This window comes from Gossypium hirsutum, chromosome D13 (assembly GCF_007990345.1).
Source record: "Gossypium hirsutum isolate 1008001.06 chromosome D13, Gossypium_hirsutum_v2.1, whole genome shotgun sequence".
Classification (NCBI taxonomy): Eukaryota; Viridiplantae; Streptophyta; class Magnoliopsida; order Malvales; family Malvaceae; genus Gossypium; species Gossypium hirsutum.
This window is the reverse complement of record NC_053449.1, coordinates 7,987,442-8,007,044: the sequence shown is the minus strand read 5'-3', so window position 1 is coordinate 8,007,044 and position 19,603 is coordinate 7,987,442. Positions and strand designations below refer to the sequence as shown.

At 33.3% G+C, this 19,603-nt stretch overlaps 2 long non-coding RNA genes across 4 annotated transcripts; one reads left to right on the top strand and one right to left on the bottom strand.

Moving 5' to 3' along the window:
• Nucleotides 1-1,583: 1,583 nt before the first annotated feature.
• On the bottom strand, nucleotides 1,584-5,807 carry LOC107918272 (uncharacterized). 3 transcript variants are annotated; one of them, XR_005923617.1, is made up of 4 exons: nucleotides 4,892-5,807; nucleotides 3,040-4,382; nucleotides 2,838-2,919; nucleotides 1,584-2,141 (listed from the first exon to the last, which is right to left on the bottom strand). It is a non-coding gene; the product is annotated as an uncharacterized lncRNA (long non-coding RNA). The 3 variants fall into 3 exon arrangements; XR_005923616.1 differs by having other exon boundaries at nucleotides 1,584-1,909; nucleotides 4,892-5,806; XR_005923615.1 differs by having other exon boundaries at nucleotides 1,584-2,919; nucleotides 4,892-5,806.
• On the top strand, nucleotides 1,841-8,259 carry LOC107918273 (uncharacterized). The gene is made up of 3 exons (XR_001690012.2): nucleotides 1,841-2,063; nucleotides 2,384-2,434; nucleotides 7,787-8,259. It is a non-coding gene; the product is annotated as an uncharacterized lncRNA (long non-coding RNA).
• The last annotated feature ends 11,344 nt before the right edge of the window (nucleotides 8,260-19,603 follow it).

The window sequence follows — 19,603 nt, the reverse complement described above, 5'->3', positions numbered from 1 at the left end:
AACCTTCTAATTATATAAAAAGTTTTATTTACTAAGGATCAATCTGAAAATTAAGATATAATTTAGGGGTCAATTACTAAATATGCTAAAGTTGAAGCAGAAAAATCCCAGCCAAAGTTCAAGTTTTTGAAATTGATCCAAACATGAAAACTTAAGTTGATTAATTATTTGACCATAAAAAGCTTATAAAAATCTATAACTTGAATCATTCAACTTAAATTTGAATTGATTCGAACTCAAAATTATCTAAAATCAAAATGATCTAAAACGATAATGATCTGACTCAAAAAATCTCAAATTTTAATCTTGAATGATTCACGCAAAAATAACTTCAACTGGAATGAATTGATGTATACCTTTTGAGTTAAATCAAACCAAGTTCTTTACTATTAGACCAGTACCTTGTTAACTTTGTGTTTAGTATAATCTTGTTTGTATTTTGTCTAAAATTATCAAATCTACTTAAAAGATAAATAAAAGGTCAAATTAAGAATTTGGTCCTTTTATTATGCAAGAGATATTTTGTATATATTTTAATTTGACATAATTTTATCCATTTACTTTTATAATGTCATTATTAATTTAAATAGTTAATATTATTAACTATTTTGATTAAAATGTTAGGCATGAATTTTTTTTACTTAAAAACACTCTTAGCTCATCATATTCGTATTCTTTTTTTTTGAAAGTTTTTTTTTTTAAATTATGCTAACATTTTAAACAGTATGATTAACAACGTCAACTATTTACACTAACCAATGATATTACAAAAATAAAAGATCAAATTATGTCAAATTATATAGATTGAATACCAAATTTAAACAAAATAAGGAGATCAAAAATAAAATTTGACTAAATAATTTGACAAAAAGAAGTTTCATATATAAATCACTAGTAAAGTAATCTGATGCCGAAATTCTTTTTTGGGTGAAAATGCACCATTTTTAAAACCGGACTAATCCGGTCAATCGGACTAGGAACTAATCGAGGTATTGATCCGAAATAAGAAATGGAACCGATTGATCCATGAATCACTTGAATTAGTTGAATTGGACGGTCGGACTAATTGAATCGATGGTTGAATCAATTTTCTCTATTTTTAAAAATTTTTAAATATTTATTTTATTGAGTCAACCAAACAAATCGAACCAAGAATTGATGGTTAACCAATTCAAGCCGCGATCTAATTCAAAAAACCTTGAAAAATGAAAACTACAAAAGATTGTTCAGATACGATATGATGGGTTGTATCTAAGCCATTGGCCTATGGATTACAAAAACAAAAAAAATGAAATTAATCTTTTATTTTAGTCCTCAAACTATTAATGGTTTATCGATCATATTTTTCTGTTAACCTAATCATCGGTTTAAACCTTAAATGCCTCGGATTTGATGGAAAGCATACTCAAAGCACACAAAATTAAATTCCAGACTATTGTGTATTTATTACATAAACAATTTGGTTATAGCGTGTTAAAAAAAAATAGTGATGTTAAAATTCAAGAGGGCTCTTTTTTAACATTTCAAATCTAAGTTATCCATGCTATAAGTATATATTGAAGCCAAACTTAGATACTAATTGAGACAAAAAACTCAGGTACCAAATTGAACATTAAAACCAAGCTCGGGTACCAAATGGTATATTAACCTATATAGTATATTACACAATAATAATTAAAAAAAAAAGCAAAGTTTTCAATCTCACTGCACCACAATGCGTTGAAAATTTTTACCTTGATTTTCAATCTCACTGCACCACAGTGAATTGCTTGGTTGTTTGGATGTCTTGCTTCCAGCACAGTGAGACTTTTTTACTGCACTGGACAGCCTTATCTCCACTGGTGCTAAAAGCTCCAGTCAGCTCTAGCACAGTGAGATGTCTAAGCCTTATCTCCACTGCTGCACTGCACTGGACAAAAATACTTATACTTTAATTTATTATTTTATCATTTTATCCTTAGATGTTAAACTAATTTCTTTCCCAATCTTATTTGTTTTCAGATTTGGGAACAAAACAACAGTTTCTCCCCTCGTTCTTGCTGGTTTCTCCCTTGTTCTTGCTGGTTTGTCCCTCGTTTTTGCTGGTTTCTCCCCTCTTTTTTGCTTTGTTCTTGGTTGTGGGAGCTTAGGATATTTTGTTTCTTCAGACTAACAAGTTAGAGATATCTTGTGTTTTTCCCTCTATTTTCGCATGCTCAACATTTACCCTTTTTCTCAATTAACAGGGGAAGTCTACATTAATTAGTGCACTCTCAAATAGTAATCTGTATAGTGATGCAAGATATATTTATTCTTTAAAACAGTTTTTCCTCTAAGTTAAATTCTTTGTTAAAAGTAAAAGGATGGATGTTTTTACCTAATTGGAGGCAATGGCTTTGTGCAGATTGTTTGCAACATTGGATGGTTGATTAAAAAGTGTTGTTCTTCCTTTAGGGTGAGATGGTTTGCTGTCACTCACTGTCATTATTGTTGTTATTGTTACTGCTTTTCTTTTGAGTAGTCTGGTTTTAAATGATATACTGACCTTATCCCATAGGTAGCAACATTTTATCTTTTGATCTTTGGACCTATCATTTAGCATGCTTTACACACTATTTAGTAATATTATTACTAAGTATAATTTTAAGTCATACACAATGAAATTACCTAAACATCTAAACTCAAAAACATTATAACTTAAAGCTTGTAGGGCACAAACCGAATTTCCAAGGCTTTTAACACTTGCTTAAGCAAAAAAACACAAACAAATGCATGTAATTATTCCCGATAACGATCAAATTATACAGTAGATTCAAAGTTAGAATAGAAAAAAAGTGAAAGGAACTCGAAAATAGTACCTCAAAGGAACTAGGATAGGAGTCAAATGGAGTCTCCCCTGCTTCAATAGCATCAGTACCCATTCAATATATATATCCCTGACTATATATAAACAAAGAACACAAGACAAGTAATTAAACAGATCAAAAACTGCAAACAAGCTATAAATGATAAAAATTGCAAACCAATCAATCTAGGAAGAAGGAGATTTAATTCATTTACCTGAAATCCAGCTGTCTTCTCAAAGGTAGTATTCTTATGCACAAATCCAAAAGCTGAAAATACCTTCATTATTAAGTCCTTTAGAAAGATGAATGGAAAATAAATCAAGTAAAAAGACTCCAAAAAGTCATTACAACCTATAATTTCCACTAACAAATCTGCCAATGGAGATAACTTCAACATACCAGGTCTTAAGCATCGAGACAGAAATAATAGAACATATTAACATAATACACCTTAACAATTGAAGTGATGCATTTCAGATTTTCTAATGATGTTAACAAAAATTATAGAACATGTAAAATCTATGATTTTGCCGAAGTACTTGAATGAAGTAAAGCATAAAAAGAAAAAGGATAAAAAATTGACCTATATGTGCTAAGAATCCTCAAATCTTTAAAAAAAAAAAACAAAAGCTACACTTCAGGCTGCTCAAATTTCAATTTTATCAAGTATTATGTGATAAATAACTGTGCCATCTTCTGAGTAAAAATCAGATACAATCACTATTCTTTTAAGGGTAAAACATAAAGCTTTAGCTGCTTTAAGTAAATTGAAGCGAAGTAAACTACAAATGTAGGAACTATGAAGATTATACTTTGTAGATTACATTGTTCCCTAAGAAAAATAAGTATTGTTCTCTAGTAGAATAGTATCAATGAAAATTACTAGCTTACTTCCCAAAAGTAGATATAGTTGTCTAGATCTTAGAGAAAAACATTTAGATTGTAACAATTAGTCCCTTAAACCATTGCTACGTGATTTCACAACTACATTAACAACTATAAATAGTGTTTAATTCCAAAATGGAAAGAGATAAGTACAACTACATGAGCACAGAAGGAACAGAGGGGTTTTTCATCTTCACAGGCTATTATTGATTAGCCATTCATTCAATCTTGAATAACAGGCATCAGCAAACAAAAAATAATGCTAATAACATTAATGAATGGCTATTAAATCAGGAATCAGAGTACCCATGCCCAACACTAGCACCTCACTTAAAGTTGCCATGGAATCAGAGGTTGTTTGGTACCATGGCTTCAGCTGAGTGCCAACACAAACTAAGGCACTCAATTAGAGATCTTTAACTTACTTGTCCACAGTTACTAAATAAGCCAGCAAGTTGTTCTTCAGTGATCTAGAACAAGACAATGAATTTCGCAAGTGACTTCTCGAAATCATAATGATACTATAAGAAATCATTAAATGATGCCATTGTTTAAATTTACAGTCTGATCAATATCAGATACATATACAGTTCGCTTAATGCTATCATCTCTTTCAGCACGAAAAGCTTTCCCATTAAGCTTTCTTCTACCCTGGTTGTAGTTACTTCTTCTCTGAGAAAAAAACCACCATTTATCAAATATAACCAACGAAAAGAAAAATGAACAAATATGAGACCGTTACGTGTCGACATTCGGCATAACCTTATTCCATATATGACAAGTAGATCAAGAAAATCTAAATCCAATTGAATCCAAATTCCAACAAGTCGATCAATTTAATAATTAGACAACAATTAGGCAAATTGAAAACCTTAAAATCATAATGCCAGTAAAAGACAGCAATTTTGTCAAATCCAAGAACCATATGATATCCTAACAATTTTGTTAAATCATTGAATTATCAAAGATACAAGAACCATATGATATCCTAACAAATCCTATGATATCCACTAATAACCCCAAAACACTAAAAAAAGAACATTTTCCCACAAGACAAAAATAACCTCAAAAATCTTATATGTAAGTATATGTGTGTATATATAACTCAAAACTATCAAACACTCATCAGTCAAAACCCAAGAAAAAATGGAAAAAGTGAATGATGAGTGAAAAGAAAATACCCTTCTATTGGGGAAATTCTCATTGCCTTGCTTATTAACAGGAGCCTAATTAAAATCACCACTTTTGGTGGGATTATGATGATACGATGATGGGAAAAATTCTTTGGCTAAAGGATTCAACTTTGTGAACATATCAACAAGCTTTTGCACATTGAATTCCTTTGATTCTGATTTGGATGTTTCAACAACCAAATTGTTGTTTCCATTAGCTACTGCTGCCTCGCCTGAATTATCAGCCACTGCAGCCATGGAATCAAAACCCCTAATAATAGATATCCAAATGATCAAACGAAAAATACCCAAATGATCAAACAAAAATGGGAATTTGCTTTTGTGAATTTATTCTCTTGTATTTAGAAAGAGCAAGAAAGTTAATAGCTTTACAGAAAAAATTAAAAAACAAAAACAAAAACTTTTTTTATGCCTAATAATAGATACCCATTTGAGCAAACAGATAAAAAAAATGTCTAGAATGGAAATAAAGTGAAAATGCAGATTGGATTTCCTTAAATAAATAAAAAATTATCACAAGATCATTTAACAAAGGATAAGAATTAGGGCTTTGATCAGAGGAGGGCACGGGGTTTGGGACTTTGATCGGTGGAAGAGGAGAAATGGGAATGGGAAATGGGAGGAGGGCACGGGGTTTGGGTTTGATCGGTGGAAGAAGGGAAATGGGAATGGGGAAATTGCATTAGTGTATTTTAAAAATAAAAAAAAAATATGTAGTGTACACTACACCAAAATAAGTTTTTAGCGGTATTTTGATAAAAAATACCATTAAAAATCAAGCAAAAATGCCGCTAAAGATCGAGCAGTAGCGGCGTTTTACTCAAAGCGTCGCAAAAAACCTAAGACTGCCTTAGTTTTGGGCTTTTAGTGGCGTTTTTTAAAAAACGCCGCTAATGCTCGAATTCTCAAGTAATATTTCAATTATATATTTTTTCTTATAAGTTGAAAAAATTAATATTTTGTTGTATTTATTATATAGTGGTCAAATTTACATTTAAATGATAACAAATAATATGTTTAATACAAAATGTTTTTATTAAAGAGAAGTACTAACTCGTAATTATTTATTACTTTCAATCATAGTTTATTTAAACTACTTTACTAGAAAAAATATATTAAATTATGAGTAAAATAAAATATAATAAAACTTAAATTGTTGTGTTGTAAAGAATAAATTAAAAATAGAATAAATTTTTATAAGAATAATAAATTTTGATAGTTCGACTAAATAAATCAAAGAAAGTAATATAAAACACCAATTTATACAAAATATTTTTTAACTATTAATTATTGTTTAACTGATTTTAACTATATTTTATGATTATTAAAGATTTAAGGAATTTTTTGGATGGTATTTTAAGGAGTACGGGGTATGGATTTAAGGTTAATTTGGGATTTAAGGTTTAGGGTTTAAGGGTTATGCTTTACTGGTTATAGGGGGATTTAGGGGTTATGATCGAGGTTAGGGGTTAGGGAGATTTAGGGGTTAGGGATTTAGGGTTTAGGGTTTCAACGGTCATGTTAGGGTTTAAGTTTAGATTAATTGGGTTGATTAATTTTTATGGTAAATATGTTCCTATATATTTGTAAAATAGATAATAATAAATTTAATATATTGAAATTATGAGTATAGTTTATATTATTTAAGAGATATATAATAGATAGATGATCACTTTATGCATGTAGATTGATTGGTTAATTTAGGGTTTAAGGTTTATAGTTTGAGACTTGTTAAATGATACAATTAATTAATATTTGTATATTTAAAAACATTTAACCCTAAGTACCATTTGATATTTTTGATATGGATCATATAATATATATATATAGTTAATTAATTATTTAATTTGTATATATAGGACCAAAATATAAGAAAAACATAAATAAACAAATAAATAAATAGGTAATTAATTATTTAAATTAATTTTTAGGTAATTAATTATTTAAATAGATAGGTAATTAATTATTTAAATGAAAGATACAAAAAATAAATAAATAATAAAATATGTAAGATTTAGCGGCGTTTTTAGAAAAAACGCCATAAAAATTTATTGCATTTACCGATACGGCGTCATTTCAGCTTAAGGAATAAGTTTTAGTTGTGGCGTTTTTCCGAAAAGCGCTGTAAATAATATTTAAACTTTACCAAAACGGCGCCGTTTCAGTTGAAGGATGGAATATTTTAGTGGCGTTTTGTTAAAAACGCCGCAATGATGTATAAAATTTTCTGGAAACGCCGCTGGTTCGATAATATATTAGTTGTGGCGTTTTTGGGAAAACGCCAGAATGTTGCCTTATATTTTTATAAAATGGCGCCGTTTCTTTCTGTACTTGAAATTTTAGTGGCGTTTTTAATTAAAACACCGCAAATGTCGATGCAGTAGCAGCGTTTGTTTAAAATACATGTATTAGTGTACTTTAAAAATAAAAAATATATATGTAGTGTATTTTAAAAATAAAAATATATATGTAGTGTATTTTAAAAATAAAAAATATATGTAGTGTGTTTTAAAAATAAAAAATATAATTTATATTCGGTTTATTCGAATTATTTGAAGCATGAAGATGCAATATTTTTCTTGAAAGATACTAATTTTGAACTTAAATCATGATAATAAAAAATTATGGGATTTGTGAAACAAATTAGGGAATTACCTTTCTTGTGAAGATATAGAACAACCCCAAATGTCATAATCAATTATCCTTTCTATATCCTTGTTATTGTTTACCATGGATCTTTGAGAATTTTTTCTTTAGTGTTCATCTTATGGCTTTCATCCATTCGTGATGTATTATTCTTATTTTTTATGAAATTATATTATTATATCTAATTATATATTTATGGTTTATGTCGGTTGACATTTAAAATCAAAATAATAATAGATGGTGTAAGGCCCAAATTCTGCCCGGAGCCCAAACCAAATAGAAAGTCCAATAAAATAACAGTCCAGTATTACAAGCCCACTAAACGTCAGCCCAAATCTCCTAAGCCCAAAACTAAGAACAGAAATCCTAGGGTTTCTGGAAACCAAGCCACCGCCAACACCTCCGCACGTGCGCCACTGCCAGGGACCACGCCTTCACACGTTGCACCGCTCCACGTCTTCGTACGACACCTGCAAAACAAAGGAGGCAGACAAACAACGCAGCACCAAGAAAAAACAAAAAAAATAGTAGAAAAAGAAATAACAGAAAGAGGAGAGAAAGAGATTTTTTTACTTTTACTCGGCTATATATGAAGCCAAAAACAATGTAAAGAGGGATATATTGTATAAAAAAACACAGAATATCAATAGAAAAAAAAATTGAAAAGAAAGGTGATTTTTAGATTTTATTTTGAAATTTTTCTCTCGATTCTTGGTTTCTTTCTTTCAATCTTTGATTTATTTTTCTTTTGATTTACTATTTAAGAGAGAAAGCAGAAGGAGAGTGATTTTACCTGATTGGAATCGTCGTTTGCTCCATTGTGATTGGAGTCGAACGGCGGTTCAAAAGATCGGAGAACTCCCTTTTCTGAGTGGCGCGACTTTGGAATGGGAGGAGAAATGTTTAGATTTTTTTGATTTGTTTAAGGTTAACTGCTGATTTTAGGGTTTTAGAGTAAGGTATCTGTTGTGTGGAAAACGACGCCGTTTAAGGCCTGCTTCAGTGGCCTTGAAACGGCGCTGTATTGGCCCTATAACCCGATGACCTGATCCAACCGCGGCCAGATCCGCGCGTTCTGGCATGGGAAGGGGAATTTGCGAGCTAGGTCCTCCCTCCTTTGCGGCGTATTCAATGCAGTTTTTTATTTGCAATTTTGGCATCGAATTTTGCTTCTGTTTCAGTTTGGTCCGTAGACCATGCGCTTTCACTTCGTTGGAACGGCGCCAATTAATTGACAGGGGTTATTTCCCTATTCAGTCCTCCGCTTTTCAAGCGCGATATAATTTAATCCTTTGTATTTCTTTACTAAGTAAATTCAATATTAGTTTTTTTACTATTTTTCATTATTACTGTTATTTTATTATATATTACTATTATTTTAGTATTATAGATTGCTATCATATTTATTTATATTTTCATTTATTCTTCAAATATATATATTATTTTACTACATATTATTTTAAAATTGTTTTTATATAGTTTTATTCCAAATTGTTTTATATAATAATTATTTTAAAATCATCTTATACTATTTACCTTAAATCAATTCATATTAGCTATTTAAAGCTCATTTTCATATAATATTTTTACCTATTTAAATCATTTTCCATATCTTGTTTTAGACTCTAGTTCATCTTTTTTATTGCAACTATATGTACATATTATTATACTATTATATATATTAAATTCTCCGTTTTATATATGCTATTTATCTAAATAAATATATATGATTTTATATCATTTATTCTTAATTTTCTTAATTTTTGATTATTTCAAATTTTCTTACTTCTTATTTGTTTTAAGTATTTTATATTGTTAATATATCAATAATTTTCAATTTCCTTTCTTTCACGTTTTTTGGTTATTTCAAAACTTGTACATTGAGTTGGTGTTTGTGATAATTTGCTTGTTTCTTAGTTTTTATTATTATTAATCATTAGGTTTTAAATATTAATGATGATATTTACATGTGATGTGAGATTATTGCATTTATGTATATGGTATTTGTTTATTGGTTTTATGGATTATTTATGTTTATTAACATATAGGTTTATGAATCATCATCTCGCATTGTACATCATTATTCCATCTTTTTTTTTTTATTTCGTTCAAAAGAATTACATCAAATTTCGTTTAAATATCAAAATCAATGTATCCAAAAATCTTCAAAATACTCGAAGTTTGGAATCCTCGAGATAATTGAGCCCTAACGTATTGGGTTCCAATTTTCTCGTTGAATCTAAATATCGAAATTTTTCAAACATATAAATTTCAAATAAAAGCTCATTCTCGGGAATTTGACGCGTTGTGTCCTAACGCATTGAATATGACGTATTATTTTCTCGAGACGAGGATTTTAAGGTAATGTTCGATATTTAGGAATTTTGTGAAATCGAACCGTAACGTACGGAGTTTTGATTTTCTCATTTGACCCAGATAATCGGACATCCTCCTCAAGATGCATAGGTTTTAAAAGACGAGAGATAAACTCAATTTTAAGGATTTAAAATGTTGCACTCTAACTTAATGAGTGTGACGATTTATTTCTTTGAAATAAGTGGATCTCATCGTCTAATTCATTTTATTCAAAATAAAAGGATCGTATTTAAAAATCTTTTCAAAATTTCGACATTAAGACATTAAACAATAACTCTGGTACCAATTTTGGGCGTCACGAAGGTGCTAACCCTTCCTCGTGCGTAACCGACTCCCGAACCTGTTTTCTCAAATTTCGCAGACCAAAATTATTTTCAAGGTGAGCCGATCACACTTCAATAAAGGATCGGTGGCGACTCCCATTTCCATTTTCAAAATCGATACCCATTTTTCAAATTCCAAAAAAACGGTTTTCCACTGGGGACACTTAGAGAGTTAAGCCGTAAAATTGATTATTTTCTGTCTTATTGTCGAAAAATGAAAATTTGATTTGAAAAATTACGATCTTTTCTTTGCGCTTGTTTGCATGATTATTGTAAATTGATTTGTATATTTTGGCATCATATTGCATAAGACTGTTTAGTCTTGTCCTTTTAAGTGGGAGTGAGAAGCTACTCCTTCGTGAGGTTTTCACCTCCGTGCAGGATAGTGAACCACTTTCAGGATACATCCATACCTATGTCTTCGTGAGATTTTCATCTCCGTGCAGCCATAGGGAAATATATTCCCCTGAACTGAACTCGGTCTGTATGAGCCCATAACGGGTGAAGAACGAGGAATCTGCTGGTTCGGGTACCTTGACTTTAGAACCAACCCTTATATAGTGGGCTTAGGAACTTAACCTAGGTAGGGCCACTCCAAATCCCTAGTGGTTACCTGATTAGGTACTTTCTGTTTTCCTTGTTTGCTTCTATTATGTACTAACCCCTCTTGTTGTGTTTTGACTATGATTGCATTGCATTTGCATCTTAGGAAAGAGATATTGATTCAAGTCCGATTACTAAATTAGAAAGTTTGTCATGGAATACGACTTCCTTGATAAAGTGGAAAACAATACGACTTCCCGGATATATTCCGAGAAACACAAGAATGGCGATGGAAGAGTTCATGACCCTGCTTCCTGGCCTGAGGGTTTAAGGCGATTGTCTAAGAGCCTTCGACGTTCCAACTCCCTTAAAGAAGCTGACGGGTCTCATGGAGACGGGAAGGTGGTGGATCGCAACCAAGATCAAGAAAAGGAGCTAGCAATGGCATCTATTGGCGAGATTACCTCAAACATGTGCCTGAAGAAAAAGATCGATGTTGTTTCTTGGAATATGAGGATGAGGCCGTACATGTATCCGTTTTATGTAAGGGAATTTACTTTCTAGAAAAGTTTTCTAAATGTAATTGAATCAGAATCAACGTCTCTTTAGGCATACATTTCATGCATTCGCATTACATGCATTAAAGTCCATTGAAAGGGTCTAATTGAGTAAATTTTTTTCAGCTAATTTGGAAACCGACAAAAGCTCAACTATTAAGCATCAATACGGTACTCGTCGAAAGACTAAAGAAATGGGCCAAAGATTAGAAAAACTGGAGCAAATGCAAAAGGATATGCCAGAACGATTACAAGTGCAAATGCAAGAACGGTTAGATAAAATTCAAGAATACATGATGGAAAAATTGATCAAGTCTCAAAAAGATGCGATGGCTGAATTGACCCATCTACTGACTAAGGGAGTAGATAAAGGGAAAGGTCCTATGGTAAATGATGATGAAGAAGACAATGATAGACCTATCTATCCTCTAGGCTTTACGCCTCTGTATGCGTAGATTCAGACCGAGGCTGGATCAGGTTCTAATCTTAGGGATAACCCAGTGAATCTTGTTATTCCTGATTTCGATGAAATGGCTGAAAAAGAGAAGGCAAGCGTCAAACTGTCAAAACAATAGGAAGATAGGTGTAAATGGTTGGAGGAAAAATTTAAAGCCTTGGAAAGCGCCGATAGTCACCATGGAATCGATGCGAAAGATCTGAGCTTGGTTCCAGACTTAGTACTCCCTCGCAAGTTTAAGATGCCTGAATTTGAAAAGTATAGTGGGACCAGTTGCCCAGAAGCCCATATCACCATGTTCTATAGGAGAATGACTAGGTATATTAACAATGATCAGCTATAAATATATTGTTTTCAGGATAGCCTCATTGGGGCAGCGTCGAAATGGTACAATCAGTTGAGCCGCACCAAGATTGATTTATGGAAGGACCTAGTACAAGCATTCATGAAACAATACGGCCATGTAACGGATATGGTTCCTGATAGAATCACCTTGCAAAGCATGGAAAAGAAATCGAGCGAAAGTTTTAGGCAGTATGCACAGAGGTGGAGAGAAGTTACAATCTAGGTTCAGCCACCCCTCTTGGAGAAAGAGACGACAATGCTCTTCATCAATACACTGAAGGCCCCGTTCATTACGCACATGTTAGGAAGTGCTACAACAAGCTTTTCTGACATAGTCATGAGCGGTGAAATGATTGAAAGTGCTATAAGAGTCGAAAAAATTGAGGTGGAAGAGAGTGATAAGAGGTCAACCCCAAGGAGAAGAGAAAATGAGGTGAACAACACAGCTTACTCAAGGTCAGTAAGTCATCCAGGTAAAGGGGTCGCTAGTTAACAAGGTTCATCAAGACAAAAACCTTATGTGAAACAAGGCACTGAGAACCTTCAGTTCACGCCAATTCCGATGTCGTATAAGGAGCTGTATCAAAGCTTATTCAACGCGCGCATTGTTGCCCCTCTCTACACAAAGCCTCCACAGCCTCTATACCCCAGATGGCACGACGCAAATGCACAATGCGAATATCATGCGGGAAATACGGGGCATTTCATAGAAAACTGCATTGCCTTTAAAAAATTGATTGAAAGGCTTATCAGTATGAGAGTCGTTAAATTTGATGATTCCTCCAGTGCGGAAAATCCATTACCCAATCATAATTGATAAATGGAGTGAATGCAATGCATGAAGAAGAGTGGGAAATGTTCACATCGACAAAAAGTAACTAAGGAAGGGACCTTGCTAGATATCCGCCCTTATAAATTTGGGAGTGTTCTAAGCAATTACGCTGCGGAAGAAAGCCCTGTAGTTTTTAGAACCTATTTAGAGTAATGTTCAGAACATTTTTTTTTGTTTTTAGCCTAAAAATGATAGAATTCCTTTGTGAAATAGGCTCATGTCTGAATGTTATTATTTTAATGAAATACATCTTTGCAATTATTGCTAAGCCAATATTTTCATTCTTTACAAACAAATCCAGATTCTTTCATTCTTTTGAATTTTCTTCTAAATTGTTATTCATTCATAATCATATTGTATAAATAATTATTCATAAATTTATACATTCTTTTGCATATTCTTTGGTACTTATTATGGGTCCCCAGATATCAATTACATGAATGACACTGCTACAGACTCATATTTTCCTCTTGAGCGAGACATGTGTTTAGACGGATCTCATGGCCTTGAAAATGACATAGATCGTAGCTTATCTCCGAACTTGTCGAGTATGGTAGAACAAGAGGATAAACAGATCCTACCTCTCAAGGAATTATTAAAAATTGTAAGCTTGGTAAATATTAGATTTGACCTAACGTCAAAGACGAAGCGAGACCTTGTTGAGTCACCTCTAGAGTTTAAAGATGTCTTTGTATGATCATACCAGGATATGCCGGGTTAAGCGCTGATAATGAAATCTACGCAACAACACAATGACAAAATTTGCAATGTGAATGACGCAATCAAAATTCTTTGCCGGGGCAATGCCTTTCTTGTTAACTCAGTATAGCTTTGCCCGTTTGAAGTCGAGTTTTTATTTCTTCAAGTTTTGTTAGATTTTATCCTGATTGAAGAGGAGGATCCAAAGTTTTCTATCGTAGTTGCACCCCAAAAGGCTCTATGAAAGAAACCTAATACCAAAGAGGGTTTTTCGCATACAAGATGAAAGTGAGAAATCTTATTCTGATCAAAAGGGTTCACATTCAAAAAAAAAATCAAAGTCAAAAGCAAAAAAGAAAAAAATCAAAGTCAAAATAAAATATGAAAAGAGAAAAAGAAAAGAAAAGGAGAGGCCAAGGCGAAAACCCAAAAAGGACGCTTTTTGACCAAAGGTGGTTTTGAGTTAAAAACCCGAAAAGGGCGACTCAAGTTTCGAGCAAAATGGGGCATGGACATCACCATTATCGAAGACTTCTAATGGGCATTGCTTCACTATTGAGATCATTAATTACTTCATCAAAGGGATAGAGGCTACTGCATGCGTCAATGTCATCGCATGCCGATATAGAATTCCAGAGAGGATGGTATTAGAAATTGCATTGAACTTGAATGACAGCACGATAGTTGAGGGCTGTAATCAGTTCAAAATCAGACACCACAGTTTGTCACTGTACTGCAAGACAATGGATTTAAAAAAAATGAAATGAAAAACGAAAAAATAAAAAGTAAAATAGAGAGGCTAAGGGGAAAACCCACAAATGGTGCTTTAGGCCAAAGGGGATTTGAGTTGAAAACCTAAAAAGGGCGGCTCAAATACTGATCAGAATGGGGCATGAGGTGATTTAAGCTGCTCAAATTTTGATCATATTGGGGCATGTGGTGATCTTGCTATGCCTGAATCAACAGGAAAGGATAGGCGACATATTGGGGCATCGACAGAGCACTGTAGATCTCCTAAACACATGTTCAACTCAGAATGGTCTTCAAAAAGTTTGTACAGAGAAGTTCAAACTGCGATATCTGGGGCACCCAATTCTCATATTATTTGTTGTTCTTGGAAAACTTTTTTTTTTCCAAGATATACACATTCCCAATTAATTTCTTTGTCATCCTTCTTTACTATTTTTGATAATTTGTTCTTTCAAGCTATGCTCAGAACCAACTTTATTCTTATCCATCGTTATGACCTTTTTTACAAACATGTTGCATTGGAATAATGATTAATGGACTAATAAAACTTTCACAAAGGAAGTTTTGCATATTACTCTGAAAAGTTTCTAAATAATATAGGAGCCTGAAACAAGACTATTGTTTAGAACACACCAAATTTAAAGGTGGGAAATTTGAGAAGGAATAGTCTAAATTTAGACTTTCTCTTTGGATTTTTGTCAAATGCATTAAGTGACAAGATGCCACGTTGGTGATAAAGCTTAAGTAAACAAGCAAGCAATGATCACCAGGCAAGAGAAAGAGGTTACCTCGGAGAAGAGAGCTTTCATCTGCGCATAACTCTTTGGTATGGCACCCTGAGAATGGTGTAAGAAACCGAAACGATTCGGATCCTATATCCCCGAATTGTGATAAAAGATGACCGAGGAAAATCCACATATTTCTACCATTGGATTACAGTGGGAGAATGATGGTACATTTTTTTGTGCCCCAGTGGATTAAAATTTAAGGTTTACAGTGGGGGGCAACCTGGTTAAATGTTTCTTCAAAAAACGCCAGTCGAGAAAGAAGGTGTTACAACACTTAGGTGATAAGGCCTTAATAAACTTCGAGTAATGACAACCTAAGCGGGATCATTCTCGGAAAAATAAAATTCTGCATTCATGCAAACACCATTCACACATGTCTAGTTAGGAGCATTTGATTCATTTTGATCATGCCATCCTAATCATTAGGCATAATTAAGTTTATTATACAGGTCATGTTCCCCAGAGAACAGATCAATGAAGATAGCAGATCTTGCCTTCCTGCGTTAACAGCGAAGCAGATTGAAAACAAAGCCTTACCTCCATCGGCGACAGTTGGAGCTGGTTAAAGATAGCAGATCTTGGCTTCCTGCGTTAACAGCGAAACAAATAAAAAACAAAGCATTGCCTCCATTGGTTGCAGTGGAGCTGGTTAAAGATAGCAGATCTTGCCTTCCTGCGTTAACAGTGAAGCAGATCGAAAACAAAGCCTTGCCTCCATCGGTTGTAGTTGAAGCTGGTTAAAGATAGCAGATCTTGCTTTCCTGCGTTAACAGCGAAGCAGATCGAAAACAAAGCCTTGCATCCATCGGTTGCAGTTGGAGCTGGTTAAAGATAAAAGATCCTGCCTTCCTGCGTTAACAGCGAAGCATATCGAAAACAAAGCCTTGCCTCCACCGGTTGCAGTGGAGCTGGTTAAAGATAGCAGATCTTGCCTTCCTAAGCACCAACGGAGCAGATCGAAGACGACGAATCTTATCTTCCCTAGGAGTAGGGAAACAGATTTAAACCACAAACCCTATGTCCCTGACCAGCAGAGGAATAGGTTGGAAATTACAAGTCTTATCCCCCTGAAGTCACAGTGGAGCAAACAGAAGAAATCAATCCTATCTCCCTGAAGTTGTAGCGAAGCAGACTGAGAAAACAAGTCTTATCCCCCTGAAGTCACAGTGGGGCAGACTGAAGAAGCAAATCTTATCTCCCTCAGGTTGCAGTGGAGCAGGTTGAAGTCGATAATCCTATCTCCCTGAAGTTGTAGTGGAGCGGATTAAAGTAATAGATCTTATCTCTCTGAAGTTGCAGTAGAGCAGATCGCATCAAATCTCCTCGACGTTGCGGTAGAGTGGATCGAAACACCAATTCCAATACCTCTAAAGATGCAGTAGGATGGAGTGAAGCTACTTGAAGAAAAAGAGCACCGAGGTCCAAGCACGACCGGACAAAATTGGTCCTCTTTAGTCTTTACTCTATCCTCGTTACACGACAATGAGCAAAAAGGGGCAGCTGTAGGGCCCAAATTTTGCCCGGAGCCCAAACCAAATAGAAAGTCCAATAAAATAACAGTCCAGTATTACAAGCCCACTAAACGTCAACCCAAATCTCCTAAGCCCAAAACTAAGAATAGAAATCCTAGGGTTTTTGGAAACCAAGCCGCCGCCAATGCCTTCGCACGTGCGCCACCGCCAGGGACCACACCTTCACACGTTGCACCGCGCCATGTCTTCGTACGACACCTGCAAAACAAAGGAGGCAGACAAACAACGCAGCACCAAGAAAAAACAAAAAATAGTAGAAAAAGAAATAACAGAAAGAGGAGAGAAAGAGATTTTTTTACTTTTACTCGGCTATATATGAAGCCAAAAACAATGTAAAGAGGGATATATTGTATCAAAAAACACAGGATATCAATAGAAAACAAAAAAAATTTGAAAAGAAATGTGATTTTTAGATTTTATTTTGAAATTTTTCTCTCGATTCTTGGTTTCTTTCTTTCAATCTTTGATTTATTTTTCTTTTGATTTACTATTTAAGAGAGAAAGCAGAAGGATAGTGATTTTACCTGATTGGAATCGTCGTTTGCTCCGTTGTGATCGGAGTCGAACGGTGGTTCAAAAGATCAGAGAACTCCCTTTTCTGAGCGGTGCGACTTTGGAATGGGGGGAGAAATGTTTAGATTTTTTTGATTTGTTTAAGGTTAACTACTGATTTTAGGGTTTTAGAGTAAGCTATCTGTTGTGTGGAAAACGACGCCGTTTAAGGCCTGCTTCAGTGGCCTTGAAACGGCACCGTATTGGCCCTATAACCCGATGACCCGATCCAACCGCGGCCAGATCCGCGCATTCTGGCATGGGGAGGGGAATTTGCGCGCTAGGTCCTCCCTCCTTTGCGGCGTATTCAATGCAGTTTTTTTATTTGCAATTTTGGCATCGAATTTTGCTTCTATTTCAGTTTGGTCCCTAGACCATGCGCTTTGACTTCGTTGGAACGGCGTCATTTAATTGACAGGGGTTATTTCCCTATTCAGTCCTCCGCTTTTCAAGCGCGTTATAATTTAATCCTTTGTATTTCTTTACTAAGTAAATTCAATATTAGTTTTTTTACTATTTTTCGTTATTACTGTTATTTTATTATATATTACTATTATTTTTAGTATTATAGATTGCTATAATATTTATTTATATTTTCATTTATCCTTCAAATATATATATATTATTTTACTACATATTATTTTAAAATTGTTTTTATATAGTTTTATTCCAATTTGTTTTATATAATAATTATTTTAAAATCATCTTATACTATTTACCTTAAATCAATTCATATTAGCTATTTAAAGCTCATTTTCATATAATGTTTTTTACCTATTTAAATCATTTTCCATATCTTGTTTTAGACTCTAGTTCATCTTTTTTATTGCAACTATATGTACATATTATTATACTATTATATATATTAAATTCTCCGTTTTATATATGCTATTTATCTAAATAAATATATATGATTTTATATCATTTATTCTTAATTTTCTTAATTTTTGACTATTTCAAATTTTCTTACTTCTTATTTGTTTTAAGATTTTATATTGTTAATATATCAATAATTTTTAATTTCCTTTCTTTCGCGTGTTTTGGTTATTTCAAAACTTGTACATTGAGTTGGTGTTTGTGATAATTTACTTGTTTCTTAGTTTTTTTTTTATTAATCATTAGGTTTTAAATATTAATGATGATATTTACATGTGATGTGAGATTATTGCATTTATGTATATGGTATTTGTTTATTGGTTTTATGGATGATTTATGTTTATTAACATATACGTTTATGAATCCTCATCTCGCATTGTACATCATTATTCCATCTTTTTTTTATTTCGTTCAAAAGAATTACATCAAATATCGTTTAAATATCAAAATCAATGTATCCAAAAATCTTCAAAATACTCGAAGTTTGGAATCCTCGAGCGAATTGAGCCCTAATGTATTGGGTTCCAATTTTCTCGTCGAATCTAAATATCGAAATTTTTCAACCATATAAATTTCAAATAAAAGCTCATTCTCGGGAATTTGACGCGTTGTGTCCTAACGCATTGAATATGACGTATTATTTTCTCGAGACGAGGATTTTAAGGTAATGTTCGATATTTAGGAATTTTGTGAAATCGAACCGTAACGTACGGGGTTTTGATTTTCTCATTTGACCCAGATAATCGGACATCCTCCTCAAGATGCATAGGTTTTAAAAGACGAGAGATAAACTCAATTTTAAGGATTTAAAATGTTGCACTCTAACTTAATGAGTGTGACGATTTATTTCTTTGAAATAAGTGGATCTCATCGTCTAATTCATTTTATTCAAAATAAAAGGATCGTATTTAAAAATCTTTTCAAAATTTCGACATTAAGACATTAAACAATCAATCCGGAACCAATTTTGGGTGTCACGAGGGTGCTAACCCTTCCTCGTGCGTAACTGACTCTCGAACTTGTTTTCTCAAATTTCGCAGACCAAAATTATTTTCAAGGTGAGCCGATCACACCTCAATAAAGGATCGGTGGCGACTCCCATTTCCATTTTCAAAATCGATACCCATTTTTCAAATTTCAAAAAAACGGTTTCGACAGATGGTTTGTGGAGGGAGATAGTACCTTAGCAACAAAAACTGTTTGGGATGATGAGCTGACGTTGATATTTTGTGAGCTTTGCTTGAATGAAGTCAATGCTGGTAATAGACCAACAACTCATCTAAACTCAAAAGGATGGGAAAATGTCATTGCTCTTTTTCAAGCAAAAACACACAAAAAAATATGGAAAACCTCAATTGAAAAATAAGTGGGATACATTAAAAAAAGGAGTGGAGGTTATGGAGGGAGTTGCTTAAGGAATCTAC